The sequence below is a fragment of the Bubalus kerabau genome, chromosome 1 (assembly GCF_029407905.1).
Source record: "Bubalus kerabau isolate K-KA32 ecotype Philippines breed swamp buffalo chromosome 1, PCC_UOA_SB_1v2, whole genome shotgun sequence".
Taxonomy (NCBI): domain Eukaryota; kingdom Metazoa; phylum Chordata; class Mammalia; order Artiodactyla; family Bovidae; genus Bubalus; species Bubalus kerabau.
The window spans coordinates 5,140,322-5,158,647 of record NC_073624.1 but is presented as its reverse complement, the minus strand read 5'-3'; positions in this window follow the sequence as shown (position 1 = coordinate 5,158,647).

Genomic DNA, 18,326 nt, shown 5'->3' with positions numbered 1-18,326 from the left:
TTCTCGGTGCACTGACTTCTCTCGTTGTGGAGCACGGGCTCCAGGACATACAAGCTTCAGCAGTTGCTGCACGTAGGCTCAGTAGCTGCGGTTCCCAGGCGCGGAAGTTGTGGTACGGTGCACGGGTTTCGTTGCTCCATGGCATATGGGATTCTCCCGAGCCAGGGACTGAACCCATGTCTCCTGCACTGGCAGGCAGATTCTTATCCCCTGCACCACCAGGGAAGCCCTGTCTGTTTTTAGAAGCTGCCCAGTCTACGATATTTTATTATAGCAGCCAGAGCGGACTAGCAGATTCTCAATACCATTACTTAAGAGACATAAAATTAAAACCACAACGAGATTCCACCACACGCTACATTGAAAACACTGACAATAGCAAGTGTTGACAAGGATGTAGTGCGATTCGAGTCCTCATATGTTGCTGGTGGGATGCGAAACGGTACGTTTACTTGAGAGAACAGTTTGGCAGTTTCTTATAGAGTAACACATACACTCACCATACGACCTAGCCATTTCACTGCGAGGTATTTATCCAAGAAAAATGAGAACATATGTCTACACAAAGACTTAGACATGAATAGCAATACTATTCACAAAAACCAAAGACTGGGAAGAACCCGAATGCCCATTGCCAGCAAAGGCATAAAGGAATTAGAGTGTCTCCAGTCTCCATACAATGGGCTTCTGCTTAGCGACATAGAGGGAAGGGTGTTGATACAAAAACAGCCTGGATGCCGTCAACAGCGTTAGGCTAAGGGAATGAAATGGGACGCAAGAGGCTACACATTTATAGGAAATTCTAGAAAAGGCGCAGCCCTGGCGATAGAATGCAGATCAGTGCTTTCCCGGCTGGCAGGAGAGGAATTTGGGGTGATGGGAATGCTCTATGGGATCGGTGTGCTCACGTGACTGTCCACCTTTTTTCAAACTCATCAAATCACACGCTTAAAATTGGGAAAAGTTCCTTTTTGTACATCGTTGTTGCTGTTCAGTCGCTAAGTCGTGTCTGACTCTTTGCGCCTCCATGGACTGCAGCACTCCAGGCCCCCCTGTCCTTCCTCATCTCCCGGATTTGGCTCAAACTCATGTCCATTGTGTGGACAGTATTCCTCAATAAAGCTACAAAAATAAAATTTTTTCTAACTTGTTTTCAAGCTGAAGAAGAGTGAGGACGGACAACGTGGCGGGGAGGCCTGCGGAAGGGAGGGAGCAAAGACCCTGAGGATTTGCAGTAGGAGGGGGGTTGATTTCATGCTTTCTCTCCGTGGAGCCTGGTGAGGAGCCAGCTGGTAACCTGGGGCCTCGGGGCATGTGACGTCTTATGAGTGGGGAGGCCTGAGCCTGTGTAAATGCCCATGGGAAGGCTCTGGATGAGAAAAGATTAAACGTGAGAGAGAGCATCTTATAAGAGGGAGGCACCTGGGCAAGTGGGCAGGAGCTGGGTTCCAGGTACAAGGAGGGGTGCCCGGGATGGGAGGCTGGCGGGAAGGTGGGTATGGGAACAGAGAGAGAGAGAGACCACCCAGTGCCCACCTGCCTGCTGCTCTTCGGCGATAGTCACAGCCTTTTGATCTTCTCTTAATCCCTTATAATATCTCTCTTGCTCTGAAATCCACTTTGATTCTACTGCAGCTCCTTATAAGCTTTCTTTCAGTGTTAGCAGGGAATCTTTTCTCTTCTTCTCCTTGTAAAGGATCTGTGTCTTTATGTAAGAGAGTTTTTAAGGAAAATGTTTCTGCCCACACTGAGAGGCACCTTAGCTCCCTGACCAGGGGTCAAACCCGCACCCTCTGCTTTGGAAGCATGGAGTTGCAACCACCGGACCACCAGGGAAGTCCCCCCAAGAGGCTTTCCTATAGACCCAAATAGTTATGTCTTTTTATCTGATCTGAATGTCTCTGCATTTTAATTGGAGGGTTGCAGCCATTAAAATTTTTTATTGTGATAAAATACACATAATGAAATTTTCCATTTCAGGCACTGTAACATGTGTGGTTCAGTGGCATTATCTGAACCTGGGTGGCACCATCGCCCCCATCTCCAGAACTCTTTTCATTTTGCAAAGCTGAAACTCAGGACCTGTTAGACCGTAACTCTTTATCCCTACCCCTCCGGCCCCTGGCAACCACCAGGCTCCTGCCTGACAAGACCCACATTTTGAACTGCCCAGGGCACAGGGCCCCTTGGGGTTCCCACCCCAAACTCATCACATTGAAGTCAGAACTTGCCCCTTCCGCTGTCCTGCCTCCTGACTCCCCAGCCTTTTTTCCAGCCCCTGCAACCTCCTGGGGTTTTCCCCAATAGCTCAGTGGTGAAGAATCCGCCTGCAATCCAGGAGACACAGGAGACGTGGGTTTGATCTCTGGGTCAGGAAGATCCCCTGGAGGAGAGCATGGCAACCCATTCCAGTATTCTTGACTGGGAAATCCCACGGACAGAAGAGCCTGGCAGGCTATAGTCCATGGGGTTGCAAAGAGTCGGACACGACTGAAGTGACGGAGCGTGCACCCCAGCCTCCAGGTTCCCAAGCCTGAGACCTGTGGCTCAGTCTGGACACCGCCGCCCCCTGCCGCCCTCCATCTCTAACCCGGGCACTGCGTCCTTTCTGCCTTTTCCTCGCCTCTCAGACCCAGGCCCTCCTCCCCTCACTTCTGCCCCTGGAAGTCTAGCCAGGGAGTTCAGTGCAGTGACTCCCCAGGTGGGCTCTCTGCATCCTTCCCCTCTGACCCCAATTCCATAGCCGAGGTTGGCGTTTTCCTGTCCGAGGAGCCTGAGCCCGTTACTGTCCTGCTGTAAAGCTCCCTGCTCCCTGATGCTCTGGGTCCTCCCGGCGCTGCTGGCTTTGTGTCTACTCACTGACCGTGTCCTATCTCCTACCCACCCCAGCCTTTCCAAGCTGTCTTCAGGTCCTTCCCTGAGAGGCCCAAGATCTTCCCAGGCCCTTTGGATGTTGTCATTCCCTGCTGAGACCCCTTCGCCCTCCTCCCCTCGGGACCAGAGGGGTGGGGGCATCCCTGGGGAGAGACTGGAGAAGGGATGAGGGATGTGACAGGGCGGACATCTTCGGCTGGCGGGGCTCGAGGCGGGTGGAGGGGGTGATTCCTACCAAGGAGTCCGAGAAGGGGGTGCTGCGGAGCCCACTGCCCTCTCCTCCCTCTCTCCTCAGTCCCAAGAAATCTGACCCTGGTTGGCGTTGTTGCAGCCGGAGCTGGAAGCAGGACAATTCCCGTGGGCTGAACTGGAACCCATCCAGGGCCGGGGAAGGAGCTGGCAGTCTTGGGCTGGTGTGCAAACAGCTCTGGAGTGACGGGAAATGCCTCGAAGGCCGGGGCGCCTCGGCGCTGAGCGGCTTCCCAAAATAACCCAGGGGGCAGCTGTCTCAGATTCTGAAACTGGGTCTGGCTGCCCAAGCCACAGGGAGCCCCAGGCCCCACACCAGCCTCGCTCTGGGAGCAGATGGCACTGGGAATTTTTTCTTTCTTTCTTTCTCTCACCAAAGTCAGCTGGTAAGCGAACAGCTTGTCTGCAGGAAAGCATCCCTCCCTCTCTCTTTCCATGACAGATCGAGCTGCCACCTCCCCTCCCCCAGCCCCTGCCCACCCCTCCTCCCCAACTCTTCTTCCTTTTGAGAGCCCAGGCAGCCGAGTCTGAGGATCATCACAGGTCTTCTCACCTCAGGTCATCACAGGTCTTCTCACCTTGGAGCCGGGGGGGTCCTCGCCCACTGGCTCAGAGAGCAGCCAGGATCCCTGGGTCTCTGGGGCTCTGGACGGGGCTGGGACAACAGATTCTGGGTGGCCTGACTGATTGTAAAGCAGACCATAGGATGTCCCAGAAATGATGCTTTCAGGAAGAGTCAGCGTTGGCCAACGATTGTATGCTTTTATTCATGAATCTAGACGGTTTCAAATCCGTTGATATGCTTATTGCCTGTAAAGGGAATGTGTCAATGCGCAGGGCGGGGTTTTGCATCTGCAAAGGTCATTGTGCACAGGCCACACTAAGAGGCCTTCCTGAGCACCAGCCGTGTGCAGCCCCGTCTCGGAGCCGGGGATACAGGGAGAGCTCAGACAGCGGCTGTATCCTGGAGGTGCTCACAGCCTGGGGCGGACAAGGCAGTGTTGCGCAGTGGTTAGAGCACAAAGCTTGAGTCAGACTCCGAGGCGTGAACATCAGGTCCATCAGCTACTTGCTCTGTGATGCTGAGTGAATCCCTTTACCTGCCTGAGCCGCCGTTTCCTTCTCTGTCAAATCAAAGCAATCAGGAATCTACTCTCTGAAGGGTTGTTATGAACGTTAAAGAAGACGATCCACCTAAAGAGCTTGGAACATTGCAGGACGCGTAGCACTCGTCGGGTGACATCACGGTCACCGTCATTACCACCCCCCCACCACCATCGTCACCGCCAGGCCCCTCTCTCCATGGGATGCTCCAGGCAAGAACACTGCAATGGGTAGCCTGTAACTATTCCAGGGGATCTTCCCAACCCAGGGGTCGAACCCGCGTCTCCTGCTGGGCAGGTGGACTCTTTACCACTGAGCCATCTGGGAAGCTGTCCTTTCTACTTAATCACTGGTAATGCTTCGAGGCTTACGTTGAAAATGGGACCCTCCAGAGATAATTCACGTCTGCTTCAGCAGGATTCCGAGGGTCACTCTGAGTTGTCTCCCATTAAATTAAAGTCTTCCTTGGGGATTTGTGGTCCCCAAGGCCAGTGTAAAGCCTGTACTGGGGCTGGCTGGTGGTTATGGCTTCAGGGAGATTCTTTTTTTCCCCAGTGCCAAGCTTGATGTAGGCTAGCGTCCTTGTTTTTTCAGGCTTTTTCCTAGTAACTTATTCCAGCAGTGAAAGCATGGCCCTCGGGAGAGTCCAGCTGTCCATGAGGTTCCCTATCTAACTCATGCTGGGCAGCCCAGGCTTTCCTCCACCCCAGAGCCAAGTGTGGTCATGGAAAAGGATGATCAGGTGTCTGACCTTGGCAAATGTCCCTGGGGCAGAGCCAGCCTCGGCAACTGCTCACCTCTGGGGACTTCCAATCTCACTCCTAGTTCTCTGGCCTGGGAGGCTGCTCCTTGTTCTTGCTTGTCCGGTGTGATGCTTTTTAATATATGTATATATGCACGCCTATAAAAGCATGTTCATATACGTAGACCCATATATTATTTTCATTGCTTTGCTGTTGGACTATTGATCAGTGATTAGTCTTCCACACTATGGAAAATGCAGGCTGCTCTCTGCTTGCACAGTGTAGATTTTTAATAAGCAGCAAAGTATCTTTAAAATTCCCTCTCCATCTCTGCCCTCCCCAAGTCCCCACGTGGAGGTAGGTCTCTGCTCCCCTACCCATTCTCTTCCATTTCCTCCTTCTTTCCATGACCCTTCCCCCACCCCAGTCTCATCTCCCCACCTGCAACCTGATCCAGCCAGATGGGGGGCAATCAGCATTCACCCATAGATAAACTTCCCCCTCATCTTAGCCTATGCCGCCAACCAAAGGCTTCTCAAGGGCAAAATCAGCGTGGGGTGTGCAGGGGGGATGGAATCTTCTTGAATGGCCAGCGCTGGCTGTTCTGGGGGACAGAACCTGCCAGGGTGTACAAGGGGGCCAAGGCAGAAGTTCTGGGGGTAGGGCTTAGCCTGAGGTTTCAGGCTGGAGGAGGTAAGAAACATGTGCAGAGGAACCAGCAGCCTCAGGTGGAGACAAGGCCCCACACGTTCACCTGAAGTGAGGCAGAGACCCCCAGGTGTCGTGGCCAGGGCCCAGGAGGCAGGTTCGGTATCAGTATCAGGCAGAGCTTTCGAAAGGCAAAGCTGTGCGACGACTGCCTAAGGGATGCATGAGCAGAGGGGGGGCACCCACCTGCCCAGGCTTCCAGCATCCCAGGGGCGAGGTGGGAATTTGTTATTGTTTAGTCACTCAGTCGTGTCGGACTCTTTGCGACCCCATGGTCTGTAGCCCACCAGGCTCCTCTGTCCATGGGATTTCCTGGGCAAGAATACTGGAGTGGATTGCCATTTCCTTCTCCAGGGGATCTTCCTGATCCAGGGATTGAACCCACATCTCCTGCTTCTCCTAAATTGGCAGGCGAATGTTTTTACTGCTGAGCCACTGGGGAAGCTCCAAGGAAGGAAGAGGATAGGTATGCTTAGTGGGCTGAGTGCAGCACCCTGGGCAAGATGCCCGGTGCCCTGCCTTGCCTGCCCTGGATGTAACAATCTGAGAAGAGGTGGTCAAGCAGGGCGCACCAGCCGATGTCCATCCACCACGCAGGGACCCTGGGCACAGGTGGTGCATCATGGGTAAGTGACTGCAATAGGAACCAGAGCCTCTGGGTTGCCTATTACATACCAGCACATTGTTCCAGACGGCATCTTAAAAAGCAGGGACAGTACTTTGCCAACAAAGGTCCGTCTAGTCAAGGCTATGGTTTTTCCGGTAGTCATGTACGGATATGAGAGTTGGACTGTAAAGAAAGCTGAGCACTGAAGAATTGATGCTTTTGAAATGTGGTGTTGGAGAAGACTCTTGAGAGTCCCTTGGACTGCAAGGAGACCCAACCAGTCCATCCTAAAGGAAATCAGTCCTGAATATTCATTGGAAGCACTGATGCTGAGGCTGAACCTTCAATACTTTGGCCACTTGATGCGAAGAACTGACTCCTTGGAAAAGACCCTGATGCTGGGAAAGATTGAAGGCAGGAGGAGAAGGGGACGACAGAGGATCATATGGTTGGATGGCATGACTGACTCAACGGACTTGAGTTTGAGCAAGCTCCGGGACCTGGTGATGGACAGGGAGGCCTGGAGTGTTGCAGTCCACGGGGTTGCAAAGAGTCGGACACGACTGAGCGACTGGACTTAACGGACACCGTTCTTTCTGTTGGAAACTTACGTGCACGTAACTCACTTGGGTGTCAGTGCAGACTGCGCACTGCTGACAAGCTCCAGGTGAGCCCCTTGGACTCGCCTGGCCCAGGACCCCGTGTAGACATTCTGAATCCCTGTTCCAGGTGCAGTGCAGACACTGGGAAGTCTAGAGCCTGCCCAGGTGATTATAACACGCAGCCAGGTTTCAGAACAGTGGCTCTAGACCACAAAGAAAAGGGGCTTCCCTGGTGGCTCAGACAGTAAATAATCTGCCTACAATGTGGGAGACCTGGGATCGATCCCTGGGTTGGGAGGATCCCCTGGAGGAGGACATGGCCACCCACTCCAGTATTCTTGCCTGGAGAATCCCATGGACAGAGGAGCCTGGCGAACTACGGTCCACAGGGTCGCAAAGTCAGACACGACTGAGCGACTGAGCACAGCACAGGCCACGGAGAAGTGGGAACTTATTGTCCTCCTTGTCCATCCTCCGTTCCCATGCAGAGATGGGTTTGAGGAAACATCCATCTTCTCTTTAAAAAAACAAAAATGCCCACGTGGTGCCAGGCAGTGACTGGCAGGCCTGGGACGGGGGCCAGCAAGATGTAGGGTCACAGAAAGGGACCCCCTGGACCGTGGATGGCCACTGCCAGGCAGGATGCAAAGAAGGAGACAGCCTCATTTCTGGCCAGATTCACTTCCTCATTGCACATTCCGGGCTCCCCCGATTCCTCCCTCTTCTTGTCCTGCCATCTCTGGGTCACAGCTGTAACTTCTTGTTGCAGCCTTGAACTCATGCTGAACGTGACCTCTGGGCTTTGACCCCCTCTGTCGCAGCCCAAGTCCCCGCTCTGTGAGCCCCGCCTACACAGATGGGCTCCCTCCAGCACAGGTGGGGGCAGGGAGGGGCCAGTGAGCCAGCAAGTAACAGGGACCTGCAGAACCCGTCACAGTGGGGGCACGCCGGTCACCTTGATCCTCGGTCACCACGGCTGTTCTAGTTAACTGAGGGAAACGAGTGTGTTTCTGAGTGTAGATAGGTGTGCCCACATGCTCACCCGGTCCTATGTCTCTGTACACAGGTTGCAAGAGGGAAATATTTTTGTGTTCCTTTTGTTAACTGTCCTCAGGCTTTGTCCTCAAGTTTTGGGCCCCGTGATAGCAGGACCCAGTGCTGCTAAGATGGGGCTACCCTGGACCAGCTGATCCTTGGGACCCACCCCCTCCCCCACCCCCTAGGCTTAAAACACTGGCAACTTCCCATCAGTGGAGTCCAGTGACCCCCTCTTCTGCTCAGGCCCCTTTTCTGCCTTCCCATTGCCTGGAGGATCCCACCCAAAACTGCCCTCTAACATAGCATGAACTGGACATGCAAACCCTGCCCACTATTTGCCCCTGACCCTGGGGGAGGGACCAGAGCTCGCTGAGTCAGTGTTTCCTCTTGTAACAGGGGATCTGATTAACAACAACTTCCTCCCTTCCAGTTTCTGAGGCTGCCTGGGTAACCTCCCCATTTCTTTTACTCCTGGCCTCTGCGGGTGAGGAATTTGGCTCAGTTCTGCTCCCAGTGTTGAGATCTCAGGAAAGGCTTGGGAGGCTATGGAGGCTGGAATCATGCAGAGGTGTCTCACTCTACCCATCTGGTCCGGGCTTGGCTGGCGCTGCTGATGGACTGAATCCCGGGGCTGCTCTGTGCGCCTCGGGCTTTACTCCTCTGGTAGGAGAGCAGGGCTCTCAGCATCCCAGGAGGAAGCTGGTGGCCTTTGGTGACCTGGACTGCGGGTTGCACACAGGACTCGGTGGCTGACACAGTCACACGCTGCTTATGAACTTAGCCACGCGGAGTCTGAGATGCGTGTGAAGCAGGTGTTTATTCAAGATCAGAGCTGGGACCTCCGAGGAGGTGTTGACTCAAATAGAGCACGTGGGGCCGTAGGGAGGTTCTGGCTCAAGATAAACATAGTCAGTGAGCCTGGCAGGGGAAGGAGCCTCAGGCAGGACCTGTGGGCAGCTGGGCTATGGCAGACTGCTTCCTGGCAGGTGGACAACCCAGGTCCTCTCTTGGGTGAAGATACAAAGTATTTTAAATGCATCTTTCCTCCAGGGCACGGCTTCTCCTGGGCCAGCTCGGCACGTGCAGGGATGCTGAGAGGAAGGTGGCCAGATGCTGGCTCGGAGGCCTCTGAGCTACTCATCCTTCAGATGCAGACAGACAGCCCCAGTTGTGGCAGGCGTGCAGGGCAGGGCGTGGGGCTGGGTCCTGCCGGACGTGGTGGCAGTGACTGATCCCGCCAGCCCCACGCCGGGGTGTGTGGTCTGACAAAGGATATTCCCCTTGATTCGTGGATGTGTTTTTAGGAAAAATCTTCAACAAGCATAGAATCCTTTAAACGCACTTAACTATGCATTCTGCAGGCTGCCTCTATCGATAAGAATGAAATTACATATAAGAAGCATCAGCTTTGGGCAGAAATACCCTCTGATCGGCACGTGTCGTCTTGGTCACTTGCTGTTGAGACTGCAGATGCATTGAAAGCTTTGTACTTAGTGGCTGCTCCCTGAGCACCTACTGTGTGCCAGCTCCTAGCTGCATGACTTGCAAGTGTTGTTTTGAATCTTCACGATAGCCTGAAGTGGGAGCTGGAACGCACTCATTTGGCAGCAGCCTAGAAAGGGTGATAACTTGCTCAGGGCCATACAGCCACCACATGACTGAGCCAGGAGACTCAAATGTGACACCCCTGGGTGGCCCAGGGTGGGGCTCTGGGGCTGGGACCTCTCTCTCTCACTGCTCTGGAGTCTCTGCATTGGTCACTAGCTCGCATCCGCCCATATTCTCTGCATTGCTCAGCACTAGCTGGTGCCTCCTCCCTCCCTTCCTTTTGCTGTCTATGAGGGTTCCTGTTTATCTCTCCACTGAGGGCAGGCACTCTGTGGGTCTTATTTATGCAACATGTGTCTAGAACTCAGCACGTTATAGGAATTCAAAATAGAAGTCTTAATTACAAGGGAAAAATCTAACATTCTGTACCATTGAACAGTGGAACAAACCTCTTGGTGGTAGTGAGCTCTCCGCCACTGGTGGTATTCAAGTGGTAGTTGGACGAGCACCTGTCAGGGCGTGTTAGACAAAAGCAGGAGGTAAAGCTCACACTTAAGGCAGTCATAGCTTCTGTCTTGGGGGCTCTGACCTTCCAGGGCTTCCCTCCATGTCCTGCTACCATCTTGCTGCAAGATGCTGGTGGATGTCCTTCCCGCCTCTGGCCCTAGTCTCTCCACAATGCTAGAAAACCAGAGGTGGCAGTATCTATTTGGTTGAGCCATCCAGATGGAAAAGGATGCAGAAGGAAAGACCAATATTTATTCATTATCATATCCAGAAATTAGACTGGGAGCCACAAATAGACGTTTCTAACGAGCACCCGTCTGGCCCTGCCTCTTGGGCTCCTGCTGCAGATCCCTCTTCATGTCACATCTTGCCTCCCGCACTGGGGTTTGGCTCCAATATTTGCCAGCCGCTGAGTTATTTTCTGAAGCGATTAACGGGAAGCCAGGAGCATTGGACAGCCAGCAGGACGGTCTTTTAAAAGGACACATGCCATTCCCGACAAGAACCCATCTGAGTGTGGTTCAGAAGCTCTCAGAGTGGGTGGTCGGGGTGGGGAAGAGCTAGGGCAGGCACAGTGAGCGTGGGGTGCCATCCAGCTGGAAAGACCCATCAAAGCTGAGAGTCTGCATGGGACAGTCCGCGTCTGTTTCAGTCCCGTCGTGCACTGGGCCCTGGTCCACCAGTGCCGCTGGGCTCGGGAACCGTGCTCAGCCACAGCTTCTCCATCAGCTCTTAGCCTCAGCATCGCACACCCAGCTATTTCTCCCATCTTCCAAAAAGCCTTTCTCTCCCACTTCTTCTAGCCTCCTCTGCTGCCTCCTTCCTCCTCTCGATAGCAGAGCTTCTTGAAAGAGCAAAACTCCTCCCCATCTTTCTGCAAACCGCCCCCCAACCCTCTCTAAGCAGGCTTTTCCTGCCACGGATTCCCTGAAACCGCTCTAAATGATGAAGTCAGCACTGCCCACCCCACTGCATCCCACCACCATCCTGGAAGCTGAAACCCGGCATCAGCTGTCAGACCCTGGCTTCCTGAGCCGTCAGCTGCCTCTGATTGCTGGTCGGTCCCTTTCTCCCCCCCGGATGCCCTCTCATTGCCTGGCTCCCGGGACCCGTATGCCCCCTTGCCAGGGCCTCCTTACTCTGCAGCCACTTCTCCCCATTTCCTTGACCTTGAATATGTTCAGGGTTCAGTCTTTGGACCTCGTCTTCTTTCATTAACCGCTTGCTGCCTCAGGGATCCTGTCTGGGGGCTTGAAAACAGTCGAGATGACAATGTCTTCCACATTACACCTCCAGACTCCTCTGATCTCTAACAGCCCTTCCAACTGCCTCTGTGATGGTTCCAGTTGCGTATCAAAGCCACCTCTTCACAAACCCAACACGACTGCCGCTGATTGCCTCCTTGTCAGCTGGAGGTGGCCCTGTCTCAGTTGCTCAGGCCAAGAGCCTCACGTTCATCTGTGGTGCCCCCCTTTCTCTCACACCCCACATCCAATCTGTCAGGAAATTATATTGGCTGTACCTCCAAACGCATCCAGAACCTGACCACTTCTCACCACCCCCATGGCTTCCATCCTGGCACGAGCCACTTGCATCCTAGGCCCCCTGCGGTCTGTTCTCAGCACAGCAATCAGAAGAGTCCTTTAGAAACATTAAGCCAGAGCAACACTCAAAATTTTCAAAGGCTCCCATGTACACCCAAAACACTGGGCGGGCCGCAAAGTTCGTTCGGGCTTTCCATGTGATAGTATGGAAAGAACCCAAATGGGCATTTGGGGCCAACTCAATACAAATCCAAACCCAATACAAACCAGATCCCTCACAGGGATCTACCAGGTCTGGTATAATTTGACCTCCTACACCTTTCCTTGGGCTTCACCATTGGCTCAGCAGATAAAGAATCCCCCTGCAAAATGCAGGAGAGGCTGGAGATCCCTGGGTCAGGAAGATCCGCTGGAGGAGGAAGGGCCAACCCACGCCAGGATTCTTGCCTAAAAAAATCCCACAGACAGAGGAGCCTGATGGGCTATGGTCCTATGGGGTCGCGAAGAGTCAGACACAGCTGAGCGAACGAGCGTGCACACCCATCCACCCCCTCCTTACTGTCACCTCCTCCACTCACTGCCTCACTCCTTAGCACCCTGTCACCATGCTGTGAGGAAGCCCAAGCAGCCGTGTGGTGGGTCCACGTAGAGGAGATCGGAAGTCCACGCCTGGTATAACCAGCTGAGCTGCCACCCCAGAGCCAGCGTCACCTGCCAGCTGCGCCAGCCGTGCCAGCATGCCAGCCAGGCCATGTTGAACCTCCAGCCATCCTAATGCGCCAAGCCAACACCACCCAAAGCAGGAGACCCACACACTCCACCCGCAGAATTGCCGTAGTAAACGGTTATCGGCGTTTCAAGTTACTACCTTTTGGGGTGGTTTGTTAAACAACAATAAACAATCTAAACAACTGTCCATCGGAGAACTAGATTAAAAAATACATTTTCATGACATGAGCACGTACATGCATACACTACCCACAGCTGCCGAACTGTGTTAACACATGCGCGGCTTGCTTCACTGGCAGCTTTTGTGTTCTGTTTGCCTGTTTTGCTTGGCTCCCATCTCTCCTTCCCACACTTCCCACCCGATGTCCCCAGATCCTGCTGCCTGGTTCTCCATAAACACTTGAGCAACCATTTATTAGTCTGTACAGACACCTCTGGAGAGGTTTCTCTGACGGGCGGAGGGCCTTCTGTTACCCAAACGTGATCAATATTATATTCACTTGCCTATATTTTGCTTTTCTTCTCAGAGAGTTCTTTGTAAAACCCCCTCCACAACCCTTGTGGAACTCCAGTTCATTCTTTTAAGTAGTTGCATAAAATTCTCCCATCCTGTGGCCATTGCACACCAGTCAGCCATCCCAAACTTGTGAGCTGGAGCCAGCTCATCCCGGCTGGTGAAAGCCTGTCGTTAATGCTTCAGGAGTTTTGTGAGCCAGTTATGAAAATGTTCAGTTCAGTTCAGTCACTCAGTTGTGTCCACCCGTGGACTGCAGCACGTCAGGCCTCCCTGTCCATCACCAACTCCCAGAGCTTGCTTAAACTCATGTCCATGGAGTCAGTGATGCCATCCAATCATCTTATCCTCTGTAGTCCCCTTCTCCTCCTGCCTTCAATCTTTCCCAGTATCAGGGTCTTTTCCAATGAGTCAGCTCTTCAAATCAGGTGGCCAAAGTATTGGAGTTTCAGCTTTAGCATCAGTCCTTCCAATGAATATTCAGGACTGATTTCCTTTAGGATGGACTGGTTGGATTTCCTTGCAGTCCAAGAGACTCTCAAGAGTCTTCTCCAACACCACAGTTCAAAAGCATCAATTCTTCGGTGCTCAGCTTTCTTCACAGTCCAACTCTCACATCCATACATGACCACAGGAAAAACCATAGCCTTGACTAGATGGACCTTTGTTGGCAAAGTAATGTCTCTGCTTTTCAATATGGTTGGTCACAGCTTTTCTTGCAAGGAGCAAGCGTCTTTTAATTTCATGGCTGTAGTCACCATCTGCTGTGATTTTGGAGCCCCCAAAAGTAGTCTCTCATCGTTTCTATTGTTTCCCCATCTATTTGCCATTAAGTGATGGGACAAGATGAGATGATCTTAGTTTTCTGAATGCTGAGAACTGTATTAAAATGTAGCCAATAAAAAAATTACATTCTATAAATGTGTAAGTAAATACATACATTATACTAGAAACAAAGGTAATACTCCAAACGAATCACTTTCTAATGATTTCACTATTCCTGATGCTCCAGGTTATTTACATCTGTTATAAAGTACAACCCAACGGCATGCTTCTGGGCCCCTCTTCGTAAGTCCGCCATCAGACGCGTCCTGTGGCCGGTTTAAAGCTGGCCACGGCGAGAGCACACAGACCACAGGAAGTGCCACACATTACGAGTCAGGGCTTGACTGATCCTTTTCTTGGTTGTCTAGACTTAAGAAATATGTAATATTAATAATGCAGATTCGTGTCTGCAGCTATTACACTGTGACTAGCAGGAAAAATGTGAGGAACTGTTCTCCCAGGATTTGGAAACTGTTTATCTAGTCAAGGCTATGGGTTTTCCTGTGGTCATGTATGGATGTGAGGGTTGGACTGCCAAGAAGGCTGAGCACCGAAGAATTGATACTTTTGAACTGTGGTGTTGGAGAAGACTCTTGAGAGTCCCTTGGACTGCAAGGAGATCCAACCAGTCCATTCTGAAGGAGATCAGCCCTGGGATTTCTTTGGAGGGAATGATGCTAAAGCTGAAACTCCAGTACTTTGGCCACCTCATGCGAAGAGTTGACTCATTGGAAAAGACTCTGATGCTGGGACGGATTGGGGGCAGGAGGAGAAGGGGACGACAGAGGATGAGATGGCTGGATGGCATCACGGACTCAATGGACGTGAGTCTGAGTGAACTCAGGGGGTTGGTGATGGACAAGGAGGCCTGGCATGCTGCGATTCATGGGGTCGCAAAGAGTCAGACACGACTGAGCGACTGATCTGATCTGATCTGATTCAAGTCAATAAAGATGGTGAACGAGTGACGTTTCAACACATGTCTTCTTTGCTTCCCTGACATCTTGCTCTCTTTCATTAAAAATATTTATTTATTTGGCCATGCCCAGTCTTTGTAGCAGTTCTTCAGTTGCAGCATGTGGGATCTAGTTCCCTAACCAGGGATCAAACCCGTGCTTCCTGCATTGGGAACACCCAGTCTTAGCCTCTGGACCACCAGGAAGTCCCTGCTGCTGCTGCTGCTAAGTCACTTCAGTCGTGTCCGACTCTGTGTGACCCCATAGACGGCAGCCCACTAGGCTCCCCCATCCCTGGGATTCTGCAGGCAAGAACACTGGAGCGGGTTGCCATTTCCTTCTCCAATGCATGAAAATGAAAAGTGAAAGTGAACTCGCTCAGTCATGTCCGACTCTTAGCGACCCCATGGACTGCAGCCCACCAGGCTCCTCCGCCCATGGGATTTTCCAGGCAAGAGTGCTGAAGTGGGGTGCCATTGCCTTCTCCGAGGAAGTCCCTATTGTCTTCCTATTTGAGAAATATGCATGTTCATATTGAACCGACATTTATTCCTGGGTTCCAGCTATAGGTTGTCTCCATGTACAAGAGTTTGGCAAAGATCAACAAAAACATTCTGTGAAGATCAGCTGACCACATCAAGTTTATAACAAAAGGTGTTGTATATTTTATTATTACTCGTAAATGTTATGCCACACATCCTTTCCATTAATACATTTTATAATAAATACAGGTATGTACACAGATGTCTGCCTCTTTTCTCCTGGAGGCTGGGTTGTTTCTCGGGCTTCCTAGGTGGTGCTAGTGGTAAAGAACCTTCCTGTGGATTCAAGAGACACAAGCCACACAGGTTTAATCCCTGGGTCGGGAAAATCCACTGGAGAAGGACATGGCAACTGACTGCAGTGTTCTTGCCTGGATAATCCCATGGATAGAGGAGCCTGGTGGGCTAAAGAGTTGTATGAACATTACCAAGACCAGATACCCAGTAGCTGTAGAAGGAATAGTAAACAGTAACACAAAAATTATGTTTTCCATAATGAAAGGTAAGTCCATGGGGTCACAAGAGGTGAACACAGTTGAAGCAACTTAGCACGCACGCACAGGTTGTTTTTCATTCAGCAGCACATTACTGATTCTCTTCCCCTGCCAATAAGCATCGTTTGGTTTCCATTCCAGCAAGTTCCATTCCACCCATGCTAGGTTAAAGGGTATATGTAATGTTCATGGATATTTTAAGGTTTCTTTCAACAGCTGATGTAATTGATCTCATGTCTAGCACCAGAGCACGAGTGCCTTTTCCCCATTCCACTGCTGACCATGGATTCACATTTACCAGTCTGGTGTAAAGCGGCTCTGCTATCTCACTTTGCTCCCCTCTCTCATGCTGGTGAACATGCAGGTTTTTTCAGAGGTTGGTTGCCATTTGGATTCATTTTGTGAATTGCTTCTTGGTGTCCCGCCTTTTTTTTTTTTTTTTCCTATTGGGTTGTTTATTCCTTTCTACCAATTTCTGCACACTCTCCATAAATCAGATGTAAGCCTTATATGTGTTCTGTGTTTAAATCGCTTGTCCACATATTGACTTTGTATTACCTTTTGTCATGGAAAACATAATTTTTGTGTTACTGTTTATTATTCCTTCTACAGCTACTGGGTATCTGGTCTTGGTAATGTTCATACAACTCTTTAGCATTTCTGGCTGCATTTGTATCGTCTTTAATATGAAGTTTATTTTTTACATATGGCTAAAATAGGAGTCCAATTTTATTTGTTTCTGATGGGTAGCTAGTCATGCTGGTATCATTTGGAAATATTTGTGATTTAGTGCAACAATCATAATAGATATATATTAATGAATGATTCCCCATTGTACTGAAATATTACTTTTGTTATCAAACACGGGGCTTCCCCGTTGGCTCAGTCAGTAAAGAATCTGCCTGCAATGCAGGAGATGCTGGTTCAGTCCCTGGGTGGGGAAGATCCCCTGGAGAAGGGGATGGCTACCCACTCCAGTATTCATGCCTGGGAAATTCCATGGATAGAGGAGCCTGGAGGGCTGCAGTCCATGGGGTCGCAAACATACTCACATATATTTCTGTATTCTAATCCATCTATTCTCAAGCCAACAGCAGATTGATTTGACCCCAGTGTCTTTATAGTCAGTTTCCATTTGGGAGATTTTAGGAAGACAACATATACAAGTTTCTGGGATGAGGTCTTCAAGAGTGCCTCTTCGTCTTGCTGCGTTCCTTTCAGAGCACTTACCACCGGGCCACCGCGTTGAACTCATGGAGACTCAAGATGAAAGCCGCTGGGTCCCCGAATCACTTTATGGAAGAGGCTTTCTCTGCAGTGTTGCCTGTTTGCATCATCTTTGCCTGAGGGATAAATAGCCCTTTGTTTTGAACTCAGCACAGCCTATCCTCTCGGGCCAATAATCAATGTTGCTGCATGTGAAAGCTAAAATGCGCAGCACTGGCCTAGTGGCTGGTGGTCAGTGCCAAGGACATCGATGCTGGAGGCTGGCAATCCAGGTTATAAACGCCAACACATTTCCTTCAATCAGTTTGCACTAATTTATAGACAACTGAGAAAAGTGAAAAATGATAGTCGCTCAGTCGTGTCCGACACTTTGTGACCCTGTAGCCCACCAGGCTCCTCTGTCCGTGGAATTCTCCAGGCAAGAATACTAGAGAGGTCGCCATTCCCTTCTCCAGGGGATCTTCCTGACCCAGGGATCGAGCTCTGGTCTTCTGCATTGCAGGCAGGTTTTTTACCGTCTGAGTCACCAGGGAAGCCAATTGAACACTAAAACAAGAGGTAAGAAAGCAGGATATTATCAGTGTGTCTTGGCTGTTGACTACCCTCAAATAGATGTTTTTTGTGAATTCAGGAAGGAAGTGGTTAGTTTGTGATCAGAAATAAAGAGAACAGAGAAATTCCAGAAATTAGGGGCTTAGCAAACTTGGAAAGCCAAAAATAACTTGATACAGGATGGAGAAAGTCGTTGAACAACAAAGGCTCAAACTACCTCAGGGCAAAAAGCAGGTTGAAAAAGAGGTCCCAGGAGACTCAAGGTAGCTGCTGTTAAATGGTGAGCGGGTAAGACTTTGGGGCGAAAAGGAAGATAAGCAGAACTGAGACCAATACCGCAAACAGGACATTTGGGTGGAGGTGTGGAGCACGGAACTAACTGGAAACAAGTTCAAAGCTTATTAGGTTTTTAAGGAAATCGTGTTGTGAAAGGAACCCAAGACTTGGATTAAAATAAGGCTTTGATTGTTCTTGACTTAAAACAAGCCTTGGGAGCAAAATTGTGCCATTTGCAGAGACGTGTATAGACCTAGAGACTGTTCTACAGAGTGATGTAAGTCAGAAAGAGAAAAACGCATATTGTATATTAATGCATATATGTGGAATTTAAGAAAACAGTAAGATGACCCTATTTGCAAAGCAGAAATAGAGATGCAGACATAGAGAATCGACATATGGACACCAAAGGGGGAAAGGGGTGGGCGGGATGAATGGGGAGGTTGTGATTGTCATACATACACTGCTATTTATGAAACAGATGACTAATAGGGACCTACTGTAGAGAACACAGAACTCTACTCAGTGCTCTGTGGTGACCTAGATGGGAAGGAAGTCCAAAAAAGAGGGGATATATGGCTGATTCATTTTGCTGTATCAGTCAGTTCAGTCAGTTCAGTCGATCAGTCGTGTCCGACTCTTTGCGACCCCATGAATTGCAGCACGCCAGGCCTCCCTGTCCATCAC